General features: G+C 50.2%; 1 protein-coding gene across 4 annotated transcripts in view; it reads left to right on the forward strand.

The window, feature by feature from the left end:
• The window catches only part of PTPRA (protein tyrosine phosphatase receptor type A), a 112,533-nt gene that overhangs the window by 66,827 nt on the left and 31,797 nt on the right, over positions 1-13,909 (forward strand). The window contains exon 1 of one of the 4 annotated variants that reach the window (XM_061440961.1): positions 12,365-12,485. The exons of the other annotated variants lie outside the window; for them this stretch is intronic. The gene's annotated coding sequence lies outside the window, so the exon portion shown is untranslated. Of the gene's footprint in view, positions 1-12,364; positions 12,486-13,909 lie in introns of those variants that run through there. 4 annotated transcript variants of the gene reach the window in all.

The raw sequence follows: 13,909 nt of genomic DNA on the forward strand, positions 1-13,909 counted from the left end.
TGGATCTGTGGTGTGGTCAAGTAGTGGGATGCTGGGTTTGAGCATTCAACAGCCCAGCACCCCTCATGTGGAAAACCTGCACAAGGAAACCTTTCATCCCCAGCAGAAGAGAGATCACTCAGTGCATCTCTGCTGAGGAGCATCAGCAAGCTCTCTGCAGTTGATGACTTCATGGCTCTATTTGTTCTTGAAACTGTTCTTGAAACTCTGGTGCATGTAAACACAGTGCACACGTGCCTATTTTTGAGGCCATGTGAGCATCTTTATATGGCTCTGTAATGCTCATCCATTTCCTTCTTTCAAGTGCCAGAAACTGAACCACAGATAGTGAGCTTGTCATAGAATCCTGGTTTGTTGGAAGGGATCTTAAAGCTCCTCCAGCTCCAGCCCCTGCCACAGGCAGGGACCCCTTCCACTGGAGCAGCTTGCTCCAAGCCCCTGTGTCCAACCTGGCCTTGAACACTGCCAGGGATGGGGCAGCCACAGCTTCTCTGGGCACCCTGTGCCAGCGCCTCAGCACCCTCCCAGGGAAGAGCTTCTGCCTAAGAGCTCATCTCAGTCTCTCCTCTGGCAGGTTCAAGCCATTCCCCTTGGCCTGGCCCTACAGGCCCTTGAGCTCCTCATCAACCAACACCCCCTGTGTCCATCTCTGGGGTCCTCTCCTAAGCAACACCTGCAGAGACCTCCCTTGGGTCCATGCTTGTGATCAGGATGCACTCAGGGCACATCCATCCCTTCCACAAGTGTAAGTGCAGGTTTCTGATGGATCTAGTTTTGCCTTGGAAAAGGAGATGGGTTTTCAGGAGGAAAAGTCCATTCTCCTTGACAGCAATTTTATCCCCCTGACAAGTTTAAGTCCTTGTGAACTCTCCCAGTGGTGAGGGACAGCAGGAGTTTAATAGGAATCCCCGATCCCAGCCAGTTTTCATCCCTCCTTCCAGCAGTGATTTGTTAATCTTATTGCCCCCAGTATTTTAAAGGACATTCCCTGGCAAAAGGAAGAGTGTTTTTCTGGGACTATTCTTGTATCAAAGTTGCTCCTTGTGTAAGATTTATATCAAAAATAATAATAACACCAATAGAAACACAGCTTTTGTGTTCTCCTCTTACATTCCCCATTCACCCACACCCCAGGAGCTGCAGCTTTGCTGCTGCTTCAGACCCAGAATGAGGTTAGAACTGATGATCACATGGAAATCAGCTCCGTTTCCTGCTCTCCTGTGTGAGGAGCAAAGGTGCACGCAGGGAAAACCATTGGCACATAAACTGCAAGGTAAAACTTAGCCTAAAATGAGGAAGCAGCTGAGGGCTGTGCTCACATTGGGCAAGGCAGTGTGGTTTTGGTGCGTTGCTCCAATGCAGCTGATTCTTAGCAGCACAGTGATAACTTCAGGGAGGTTTATTTCAGTTTAGTATCAAAGTTGCGACACAATGGAGATAGATTTTCCCCCCTGATAACAGTTTTGATCAAGGTTTCCTCTTGTCCTGCAACTTGCAAGTAAGTGGCCTGCTCGCTCCTTGCTTTCATTGTGCTCGGGGTATTATAAGCTCAGATTGTTTTGTAAACTGCTAATTTTAGACATTTCTTGATGCTTATTGTTCCCTTCATTGAGCTTCTTTTAACACCATGGCAGAACCTCTGCAGAGAAGCGGAAATCATCTGCGTCCTGAGACTTGGATGTCTAGGCTGGATAAAGGGCGAGAAAATGTGACTGGGTGGAGCAATTGCCCATCAGCCTTTTGTGAAGTCCTTTTGCTTTCCTGATCCAAAGTTCACAATTAATCCCCTTTGCCATAATATCAGGTAGTGGTAATTGGATAAAAGTCATAAATATTCCTATAGTGAGTGAATTACTGTTTGTCTTCCACCTAAGCAGTGTTCAAGGCCAGGTTGGATGGAGTCTTGGGTGACATGGCTTGGTGTGTGGTGTCCCTGCCCATGGCAGGGGGTTGGAACTGGATGATCTTAAAGTCCTTTCCAACCCAAACCATTCTGTGATTCTGCGATGCTGTAAACCTATGTAGGAGTCACAAACTAGGTAAGACCCAATGCTGATACCCGCCCCCCCGCAGTCCTGATCCAGCTCTGGGGCAGCAGCACAAGAGGGACGTGGAGCTGTTGGAGCGAGGCCAGAGGAGGCCATGGAGATGCTGCGAGGGCTGGAGCAGCTCTGCTCTGGAGCCAGGCTGAGAGAGCTGGGCTGGGGCAGCCTGGACAAGAGAAGGCTCCTCAAGGGGAGACCTGAGAGCAGCTCCAGTGCCTGAAGGGGCTGCAGGAAAGCTGGAGAGGGGCTTGGGACAAGGGATGTAGGGACAGGCCAAGGGGAATGGCTTGAACCTGCCCGAGGGGAGACTGAGATGAGCTCTTAGGCAGAAGCTCTTCCCTGGGAGGGTGCTGAGGCGCTGGCCCAGGGTGCCCAGAGAAGCTGTGGCTGCCCCATCCCTGGCAGTGTTCAAGGCCAGGTTGGACACAGGGGCTTGGAGCAAGCTGCTCTAGTGGAAGGTGTTCCTGCCCATGGCAGGGGTTGAAGCTGGATGAGCTTTAAGCTCCCTTCCAGCACAACCCAGGCTGGGATTCTGTGAGTGTGAAATCGGAAGCAGCTTTCCAAATCAGTAGACACATATAATGCCAACGTGGGCATTACAGATACAATTGAGTTGCTAAGGCAGGGCTTTCCTATATGCCTTGTATAGCCCCAGATCGTCTAATTATTCCACTTCAGTGTGAATTAACAATGCAGAGAAGATAAAAGCTTGGCAACCCCTTTGCTTAGAGGGTCAATTTATCCCAGGTTTTGTAGGGCTGTGTCATTTTCAGCTTTTACACTGTGGATAACACCGTCCCCCTGGAGCAACACTCACCACAGCACTTCCCGAAATAGGGCAGGAGAGGATCATGTGTGGAAATGGAGGCTTTGCTTCATGTGAATTACTTTTCTCAAAGAAAATAAGGTGTTTTGTCCGTATTCACCCAGTTCCATAAAGAGAACTGGGTCAGTCGGACAGCAGCTCGTGCCAGCAGCGTGTTTTGGTGTGCTGCATTTGGGATGGGAAAGATCACAGAGCTTGGTATTAACTCTTTCTTCATCAGCAGCAGCAAGGGGTGATGGCTTTTTATCCCCAGCAGGAACTTCTGCAATGATATACATCAGAGTTTCACGTTCCTGGATGTTATCCCAATACACTGGTCCCATTTGGCATGGATTATAAACCAGTCAGGGGCTATTCATTGGCTCCTATGGACAACCTTGGATCTCATCTTTGGAAGAAGCTTAATCCTTATTGCATCCAGAAAGAAGGATCTCAGTTTTCTTTGATAACTTCTGTGCTTTCCAATAGGGTGACAAACTACAGCGATTGGGCATGGTCAAGGGTTAGGCAACAGTGGGAAAAGGCACAGCAGTGATGGGATGAAATTCCTCTTTCCTCCTCTCCCCATCAACAGGCTACTAATTACGCAAAGAAGGAATAGGAGGACTCTGGCAGGTAGAGTGTTGGCAATGAGATGCCACGTTAAATATAGCCTGGACCTGCCTTTAACCAACTTGAGGCCATCATGATTACACGAGGAGTCCTGCTTGAAGAAGAGCTGGGATGACACCACCTGAGGTTAAGAGACAGCTTTGAACATCCACAAGTGAGCGATGCAAATCCCTAGGAGAGTTCTTCTCTCCCTCTTGGTTTACAAGCAAGCAGCAGGCTTGGACCTGTCCTTGCAGAGCTGCTAAAGAGCATTGAGGACCAGAACACTACAAAGGATCCATAAAATGCATGAAAAGATCCACTTCTGTCTGCCTTAACATGGATTTTGCACCAAAAACTACACGGGAGATGGATGGATGTGTGGGGAGGGTGAGAAGTTGCATTGGAAACCTTTAGCTCTTCTTCCACCCAACCCACAATCATAGAATAGTGAGGGTTGGAAAGGACCTTAAGCTCATCCAGTTCCAACCTCCCTGCTGGTGGCAATGGGATAGCCAAATGCTGGAGATGCTTGTCATTCTGCAATCTTAAGGAGGAAAAGGAAGGAATAAAGGCCACTTCTGTTAGTTATGTGGGAATGCTGGGGCTCGGCTCACCATGCTCTTAGCTCCTCATTGTGGTTGCTCCACTTCCCAAGTGGAGCTGCCTTCATCTTGCGCAACCAGAGTATCTCCAGGGTAGGACTTGAAATCGAATTCTCCTCTTCCAGTACAACATGAGGGTCATTTAAGGATGGCCCAGTGCAAGGACACTGAAGAAGCAGAAGGAGGAGCTCACCCTATTATTTTGCCATCAGTTCTTCCATCAATCCAAGCACAGGTCCTTATTTCTCTCCTTCTCTGCTTCTCAGCATCTTCTGCACTGGCACTGAGGTTACACGGCCAGAAGCTGCAGCACAAGGAAGTTTCCTCTATAAAATGGGTGGAAAGAGCCTGAATGAAAACTCCCTTGGGCTGGGAGAGGGAAGGTGGCTACACAGCCAGACACAGAAAAGGTGATGCCATTATTCCTGCATGCTGGAAGCAGTAGCTGGCTCCCTGAAGGCAAAGCTCCAGTGCAGCGAGGAAGGATGTAGATGATGGTAGAGACCAAAGGGACTTGGGACACCTCACTGTCCTTGGCTGCCTGGCTTGTCACCTGCTTCCAGGCTGGCTCCCCATCATGGAAATCAAACAGATCCTTGTACTGTAGATGTGATTCAGGGAATACTTTGCTCCAGGGACCTACTTGGTGTGAACAAGAGGCGCCGGATTTCCCTTCTGCCCTACCAAGTCCTCCATGTACTGCAGGGCTTGTGGAACTGAATGTCCCCATATGCTCCTCTGCTCATGGGACTCATCTTTTTCCCTGCCAAGCTGTTAAAACCCCAGTCTTGGCGTGCTGCATCACAGCTCTTGTAAGATCTCGGGTCTTTTGAAATGGAAAAGAAGCAAAAAACAGCCCACAGGAAGATGCTGTTGGGCCATGAGGACCTTGTAGGACCCAGGGACAAGCCAGAATGTGCTGCAGGGACAGACCCTGCTCCAGATGGGGTGATCCTGAGCAATGGGGTTGCTTCAAGGGGCTGAGGATCACTCACTCGTGGATGCCTTTGTTGTGTAGATACAGACAGTAGGACCTCTTGAAGAGCTGGTTAGTGTTATAGCATTATATATTATATATATATAGCACTGTATAGCTCCAGCCCTCACAGCATCTCCGTGGCCTCCTCTGGCCTTGCTCCAGCAGCTCCACGTCCCTCTTGTGCTGCTGCCCCAGAGCTGGATCAGGGCTGCAGGGGGGGTCTGGGGGCAGGATCCCCTCCCTGAGCTGCTGCTCACGCTCTGGGGGTGCACCCAGCACACGGGGGGGTTCTGGGCTCAAGCGCTCACTGAAGCTGGGTCATGGGGAGCTTCTCCTCACCCAACACCTCAGGTCCTTCACTCCGAGCTCCTCTCCATCCATTCTCCACTCAGCACGTGTTTGTGTTTAGGATTGCTGGACCCATGTGCAGGACAAAGCAGGGAGAAGCAGTGATGGGGATATAAACCAGTCAGTGGCCGTGGCATCGTGTCAGATCTTGCAGGATGGTTTTTGTGGCTCTTATCTCCATGCCCAAGTAGCTCATGGGAAGATGGCATTGGATTAATTCTGTCTATGCATAAATCTCATCATCAGAGACGTGCTGGGACACGAGTTGGGGTGGCCAACCATTCATTTCTATCTCATTAGTTTTAATTCCAGTCCACACCAGGAAGGATTACAAGTCACCCACTGCTTATGCTCCTTGTTTGACTCTTAATAAGCATCTCGGCATCTGCCATTTATAACTGGTTCCTCCACCTGGGCTGAGAACATCCCGCATCTAAAATGTCCTTCTGCTGATGTGAAAAGTCACCTGGAAAGAGCAAGAGCTTCCCCGTTCCCTGCTTCTGGCTGCATCCTCCGTTTCCAGAGTGTCATTCCATATGGTGCAAAATCTGCTTTAGAGGCTGTGTCCATTGCCTTCCGTGTTGGAGGTGGGCCATGGTCAAACGTGCTCATGGACATGTTGTCAGCCTCGGTGATGAGTGAGATACAGGGGTTTGGTTTTCCTTCAGCAAAGCAACCAGTGAGCACTTCAGAGCTAAGCCCTTTCTTGCACTGCTCAGCACAAGAATTGGGAATGAAGATGCTACCACATCTTCCAAAGCTTCCAACCTTTCTTTCCTGTAGCTCATGCCCTACAGCAGAGTCAAAGATGGGGAGGAGTCACCATCCAGCCTTATAACCATGCATCTATGCACTGGAGCACCAGGGATATGAAGAGATCCCATCACATCCATAGAACTTGATTTTTAAAGGCAGCTAAAGCACACCCAGAACCCATAGGATGGCTGTGGAGCCGTAGGGGGAGTGGAGAAGAAGCCAGTTGGAGACCAAGTGCAAAGCACTCCATCATGCCATTCACATTTATGTTCAGCGCTTCTGGAATGACCTGTAGTTACAGAAATTATCTGGAGACAGTGCTTTTGGAAACAGTGTCCTAACCTGAAGCTATTGCTAAGGTAGAAATGACCAAAAATGACCCTGTAATCAACTGACTACTCCTAACATCCTCTTGCTTTGTGTATGTATTAGATGGCACTCCTATTCCATCTGTAGGACTGATTTCAACCCTTGTGCACCTCCCAAAATGACATCTTCTCCTTTTCTCCCTCCAGTCTGGTACATCCCTACCTTTGGTTAAGGAAATGGTTCATCTTAAGAGTGCTGAGCACTGGCACAGGGTGCCCAGAGAAGCTGTGGCTGCCCCATCCCTGGCAGTGTTCAAGGCCAGGTTGGACACAGGGGCTTGGAGCAAGCTGCTCCAGTGGAAGGTGTCCCTGCCCATGGGGTTGCACTGGATGGATTTGAAGGCCCCTTTCCCACCCAAACCATGCCGTGGTGCTATGAAAATGGATGAGTTTTAGGCTCAATGGATGAGTTTAGGCTCAATGGATGAGTTTTGCGCCTCCAAACACAAGTCTTGGTCTTCAGCAACAGACTTTGTCTTGTGTTTGTGCAGCAACAAGCTAGAGAAAGCCTCTCTGTTGTTGCATGTGAGCTCCTGTACCATTTAATGCCTGGGTTGGGGGGTCTCCTATTTAACAGCGATACTGAGGAGCCTTCTGTGTATTATGCTGTAGCCAGGGCGTGATGGAAATGGGTGTTTTTGTAGCAAAGCTGCTTTTCCAAAGCCTTTTGAAAAGCCTGGGACAGCAAAGACGGTCAAAGATGGGGATGTCTCGGTTGTTATCCACTGCAGTGCTATTGAAATTCAAATGCTGAGACTGAGTTCTCCACTGTTCTGGATGGGTTTGAAACGGATTGAATTCAGCATCGGTTTGGTGGCTGTTTGGACAAGGTGCCTCGTACAGGGGGATGTGAGCTCTACTGTAGCCTCTTAGTGTTTGATTATCACTAAAATATGACATGAGGTGATATTTAAGACCTTCTTTCTAGGCAAAAATAGCCCAGAATGGGCCAAAAACCTGAATTCCAGCATTACCTTGACTCTGTTTTGTCTTTCCTATGCATCCAGGCTGCTGTCTTCAAGGAAGCTTGAAATTCCCTTTGTGCTTTCTGGTTTTGCCCCTCTCCAGCTTTCCTGCGGCCCCTTTAGGCACTGGAGCTGCTCTCAGGTCTCCCCTTCAGGAGCCTTCTCTTGTCCAGGCTGCCCCAGCCCAGCTCTCTCAGCCTGGCTCCAGAGCAGAGCTGCTCCAGCCCTCGCAGCATTCATTGGCTTTCATACATTTGGTTTGCAAATGCATCCAAGCTGCAGGCCAGGAGGTGATGCTTGCAGATGCTGGATGTGTCCAGCTTCTCTCTGGAGCGGGACCTCAGGCTTCTCCTGCAGCTCCATCTAGAGGGGAGGAAGATGGGCTGGTCATGGAGGCTGGTGGCCTCTCTGGACCACTATGGCTCTGTTGTCCTCTTTGCCCTGCAGCACCTTGCCAGGGCTCTCAGCCATCACTCCCCTGGCCTTGTGATTGCTTTGATCCCAGAGTCACTTTGCTGTTGGAAACCCTTCCTGCAAAGCTGGTGGCTGTGTATATCAGGGAGGATACTATGGCCGTACCCATCTCCTTTCCATACTAGCACTGGGGAAAGAGCATTTCTTTACCAAAGCCCCAAATCAGGTGCTGCTCCCTTGGCTAAGGATGTAGAAACCCCTCGATGCTCTACAATTGCTTTTGGGGTTGATTTCACCAGAGAAATCACTGCAGTTTGGGATGAGGCTTTCCTTGAGGGGAGATCCCAGCTGGACATTCCCAACATCTGCGCTATGGCTGTGCCTCTCCATGGACCTCTTTGCTGTGGCAGAGCTTGCTCTTCCAGCTCCAGCTTCCCTCTTGCCATGTTGGCAATGGCTCCATCCAGCCCTGCAGCATGCATCAAGCCGGCCTCGGCCATCAGCAATGACCCCAGGGTTTCACCATGAAGTTCTCAAGTCCTGGTTCACCTCCTGCCCTTGCTGGAGCAAGGCACAAAGCCCAGGCTGGAGCAACACATAGAATCATAGAACAGTTCGGGTTGGAAAGGACCTTAAGAACATCCAGTTCCAACCCCCTGGCCATGGGCAGGGACACCTCACACTAAACCATGGCACCCAAGGACTCGGCCGACCTGGTCTTGAACACTGCCAGGGATGCAGCATTCACAACCTCCCTGGGCAACCCATTCCAGTGCCTCAGCACCCTCACAGTAAAGAATTTCCTCCTTAGATCCAATATAAACTTCCCCTGTTTCAGTTTTAACCCATTACCCCTTGTCCTATCACTACAGTCCCTAATGAAGAGTCCCTCCCCACCATCCCTATAGGCCCCCTTCAGATACTGGAAGCTGCTCTGAAGTCTCCACGCAGCCTTCTCTTCTCCAGCTTGAACAGCCACAACTTCCTCAGCCTGTCTTCATACAGGAGGTGCTCCAGTCCCCTGATCATCCTCGTGGCCTCCTCTGGACTTGTTCCAACAGTTCCATGTCCTTTTTATGTTGAGGACCCCAGAACTGCACACAATGCTCCAGGTGAGGTCTCACGAGAGCAGAGCAGAGGGGCAGGATCACCTCCTTCGACCTGCTGGTCACGCTCCTTTTGATGCAGCCCAGGATACGGTTGGTTTCTGGGCTGCGAGCGCACACTGCAGCCGGCTCATCTTCATTTTCTCATCAACCAACACCCCCAAGTCCTTCTCCTTGGGCTGCTCTGAATCTCTTCTCTGCCCAACCTGTAGCTGTGCCTGGGATTGCTCTGACCCAGGTGTAGGACCTTGCGCATGGGCTTAGGCAGAGCATCTCCTGCTGCAGACAGCAGCGTGCTCCAGCTATTGGCTTTGATTTAGAGTCCACTACCTAAAACTTGTATTCTGAACGCCATCCTGGAGGGAAAAACCACAACAGGGATCAGTGTCAGGTTCTTTTCCCTTACCCAAGACCTCATTCTCCCTGTTTTTTCCTATCGGGTGGCACCAGGATTCCCAGCTACCCGTCTGTGCCCCCAAAAAGGCTGATTGAAACCTTAGCAACAGGGTATTTTTGTTTAGACTGTATTTATTCTCCTGTGAGACTCATTGTTCTCTCCCATGCCTTGACCGGTCCGAAGGCTGGTGATAAAAGCCCTCGCTGACAATAATACAGTTGAGTTCAGCCTTTTGTTGAGGAGGTTAAAATAGAGAATGAATTGTGAATAACATGGGAGGGGAAAAGTTTCTTGTCCCAGGCTCTTGTTTAAGCACTTTAAGGGTAAGAAACTGCATTTTAATTACAGGGACTGTTGAGCATTAGGGTTTGGGTTGGTATCTGCAGGGGCTTGTACCCGCCCTGTTGTTTAAGACCAGGATTGTTTCACTTTGTGTGATCTTGTGTCAGAAGAAAATAGGTTTGTAGCATGATATTAGTTTATGGCAGGTTTATAGCAAACTATATATAATATGTAATACCTTTATGATGTTAGGTTTAAGATAGGTTTATAGCTACATATATATATAAGTATATATAATGGGTTTAGAGCATTAGCAGTGATAGAGGATGCCCAGCTTGGTGTGGCTCTAAGACCTGTGCCTACAGGATCACTTTGTCTTGAGCAAGGACCCCTTCCACTAGAGCAGCTTGCTCCAAGCCCCTGTGTCCAACCTGGCCTTGAACACTGCCAGGGATGGGGCAGCCACAGCTTCTCTGGGCACCCTGTGCCAGCGCCTCAGCACCCTCACAGGGAAGAGCTTCTGCCTAAGAGCTCATCTCAGTCTCCCCTTGGGCAGGTTAAAGCCTGGAATAGGCTGGCCCCAGATGGGTGCTGCACTGTGTCCATAATCCTTTCCCTATGGTGAGTGAAAAGCAAAGCACTGCCCATGGAATAGAACCAGGATCCACTTTTATTTCCCCCTTTGAGGCAGGAAAAGAAGTGAGATTCATTTATTCTTTAGCAGCGTCACCTAAAGCCCTAAAAGCACAATCCCTCCACTTGTGATTGCATGAACCAGCCTCCCCTCTTCCTCTCCAGCACATGTTAGGTGTGCTGTGAATCACCTATAAACATGATTTATTAGCTGGAAACCATGCAGAGGGATGATCTCCTATGCTAGGAGATAAGATGTGGCTATTAGATGACTACATATAAGAGTAACTGACCAAGCACAAGAGCATCCTTATCCGGAGCAGACAGGGATTGCCATGTTACAAATAACATAATAAAGGCAGGGGGATTCAGCTGCCATTGATGGTGTAGTTGGAGGCATTATTTTTAACCTTTTAATGGGCTTATTTACAGGAATTAGCACTTTAATGCTGTGTGCTCGTGTCTCTAGTGCAGTATAAGCTGATTCAATGTGACCACAGAGAGAACATCTGCTTTTGCGAGCAATTAGGGAAATGATTGCCAATTACAGGGACTGCAGGTAAGAGCAGCTGGGATTGAGGCTGCGAGGAGGGGTGGAAGCTTTTCAAGATGCTGATGTGAGCAGGAAGTTCACTGGGAGCAGAAATATCCCGGCAGAAAGGAGCCTGTGCCCGGAGAGCAGCCACAATATCCTCAGCAAGAAAAGGACTTCAGGGGCAGCAGTTGTGGGATGCTTCCCGTTATCATTCACACTGTTGGTGTTCCATAGGATCCCAGCCTGGTTTGGGTTGGAAGGGAGCTTAAAGCTCATCCAGTGCCAACTCCTGCCATGGGCAGGGACCCCTTCCACTAGAGCAGCTTGCTCCAAGCCCCTGTGTCCAACCTGGCCTTGAACACTGCCAGGGATGGGGCAGCCACAGCTTCTCTGGGCACCCTGTGCCAGCGCCTCAGCACCCTCCCAGGGAAGAGCTTCTGCCTAAGAGCTCATCTCAGTCTTCCCTCAGGCAGGTTCAAGCCATTCCCCTTGGCCTGTCCCTACAGGCCCTTGTCCCAAGCCCCTCTCCAGGTTTCCTGCGGCCCCTTTAGACACTGGAGCTGCTTTAAGGTCTCCCTGGAGATGCCCTGGATGATGGAGAAATGCAGAGTCTGTCATGGCATTAATGACTATTATAAACTATTAACTCCGTTTTGGTCCTTGGCCCTGCTTTTTAGCACAGTGTCATCCTCTTTGTAGATCCATCATCCAATGAGAAGGGTAAGATACAGGCGTTTTGATAAGGTGACTTTCTAAAGCAGCATCTCTCAGGGTTTCTGATTCCAGAAATACCTGTCAGGCTGTTTTCCCTTCACCTGGGAATACATTCTGGTATCTTATATGTAGATGGTGTGTTGAAAACCGTCTGTGTCTGGCGGCACAACTGCTCCCAGTCAGACTTTTCAGCTTGAAGCCTTCAGCAGAAGACGTGCCTCGAGATGCTTTTGGCACTCAAATAAAAGCCAGAGAGGAAAATGCTTTCAGCTCTTGTTCCCTTCCTTTGGAAACCTGGGTTTTAGACCCTTGCAACTGTGATCCTGGTTTTTTTCCATCTGGAAAAGTGCAACAGACACACAGTGAATGTGGGATGCGGGGAATGCATCCCTGGCCCCGCTCTGGCTATCACCATCACCCTCAACCCTTGTTTTCCCCGCTTAATACATGCAAATATATGTAAAGAGTAAAGACTGTTCCACCGAGTCTTGCACATTTGTTCCGAGGGAAGGAAAACAAGCTGGATTTACAGGGAATTTGAGGACCCACACATTAAAACACCCAAAAGGCTGCCGGTGGCAGCCGCCGATGCTGACCCGGGCGCTGCTTCTGGCGCCTCGCTTTTCCCTGCGCCTGGAATCCTCATGGCATGGAGATGGAGCTTTCCGAGACCTGGAGGATCTCCTCATTAACAACCTCTGATTGTTTTCTTTTTTCCCCTCCAGTTTCATAATCAGTGATCTCGGCTAAACCACAAAGTGTTACTGTGGCAACAGGGCTGAACCCAGCGGCGGTTCAGAACCACCGCAGGTAAAGTGGGGATTTCACGGCTCCGCGGCACTTTCTTAGCCCATAGGGGCTGCTCCGGGGGACGGGCTGCCTGCTCCCTGCATCCTACAAGTGTCCCGGGCGGATTTCAGGGTAAGCACAAGCACCCGTTCAGCTGCATGAGGGAACGCATGCGTTTGCCATTGGAGCTCAGCCTCTGTAAGGAGATCTGAACGCTGCCATGCGAATGAGCCCCTCCGACACCTTTGTTTTAAAGGAGGATGCTCTGGCTGCTCGCCACTAGCTTGGAGCTGGGACTTCAGCTGGGTCCTGCAGAAAGGGCTGAGCCCCGAAGCTGGGCTTTGTTGTTTGGGTATTGATGGGGTTTTTTTGCTTTAAATCCATATTTCTCCTCCCCACGTACTGTTTGTTTGCTCTCCGAGAGGCATCTGGCTCGCGAGGGATGTTGTTGTGCTAAATCATGGCCATGCTTCATCCTCACTCCTCAAAAGCAACTGGTCCCTTTTCAGAGCTGCTGTGTGAACTGCGCTCACGTTGCCTTTGTGCGTGTTACAGAACATGCCTGGAACAAAGAAGGGGACACCTAAAATGGGATAGTTGAGGAAATATCTTCCTATATGACTTCATTTCTATTTCATTATTAATTCATGGGTTTGAAGAATGACTTGAAGCAGCTTCTCTTGCGCCTCTCAGGCAGTTCCTCTCCGCTCCCCAGTGCTGTGTTGTCCTGCAGTGCCCATCCCATTTGGGGAAGGGACACCAGGAGACCATGGGGTTTGGTCTCCTGTTTGCCAGGGGGGATTACAAGCTCTGGGGGTGTTGCTTTGGCTGTTTGAAGAGTTCAAGGCCAGGTTGGACACAGGGGCTTGGAGCAAGCTGCTCTAGCGGAAGGTGTCCCTGCCCATGGCAGGGGTTGGAACTGGATGCGCTTTAAGGTCCCTTCAACCCAAACCAGGCTGTGAGTCCATGATTCAATGGAATACCCCTCAAGGAGGTCTCAGCTCCGTCTCCACTTTGCAACACAGCTCCTGTGCCCCACCGTCCCTCACCAGCCTGGCCTGCAGTGAAACCCTTCATCCCCAGCACTTGGTTCAGTCTCAGAGTTGTTCTTCCGTCTTCATCCTCCTGGCCCGACAGCTCCCCTGGCCTTAGCTCATTGCTTTCCTTTTTCATGGCACTTCACCTTGTCTCAGCTTTTACCTATCCCACCTTGATGCCTCTTCAAGCCGTGTCCTTCAGGAAACCCTCTCCAGATGCTGTTCTCCATTCTACAGGTTCAAGATGCTCTCCAAAGAATCACAGAACCCCAGACTGGTTTGGGTTGGAAGGGACTTGAAGGTTCATCCAGCTCCAACCCCTGCCACGGGCAGGGACCCCTTCCACTAGAGCAGCTTGCTCCAAGCCCCTGTGTCCAACCTGGCCTTGAACACTGCCAGGGATGGGGCAGCCACAGCTTCTCTGGGCACCCTGTGCCAGCACCTCAGCACCCTCACAGGGAAGAGCTTCTGCCTTATCTCCAGCCTGAATTCTCCTGTGGAAGTTTAAACCTATTCCCC

This window comes from Pezoporus flaviventris, unplaced genomic scaffold (genome assembly GCF_033815535.1).
Source record: "Pezoporus flaviventris isolate CSIRO_AGI_PZ_B2104156 unplaced genomic scaffold, CSIRO_AGI_Pfla_v1 ptg000188l, whole genome shotgun sequence".
Classification (NCBI taxonomy): Eukaryota; Metazoa; Chordata; class Aves; order Psittaciformes; family Psittacidae; genus Pezoporus; species Pezoporus flaviventris.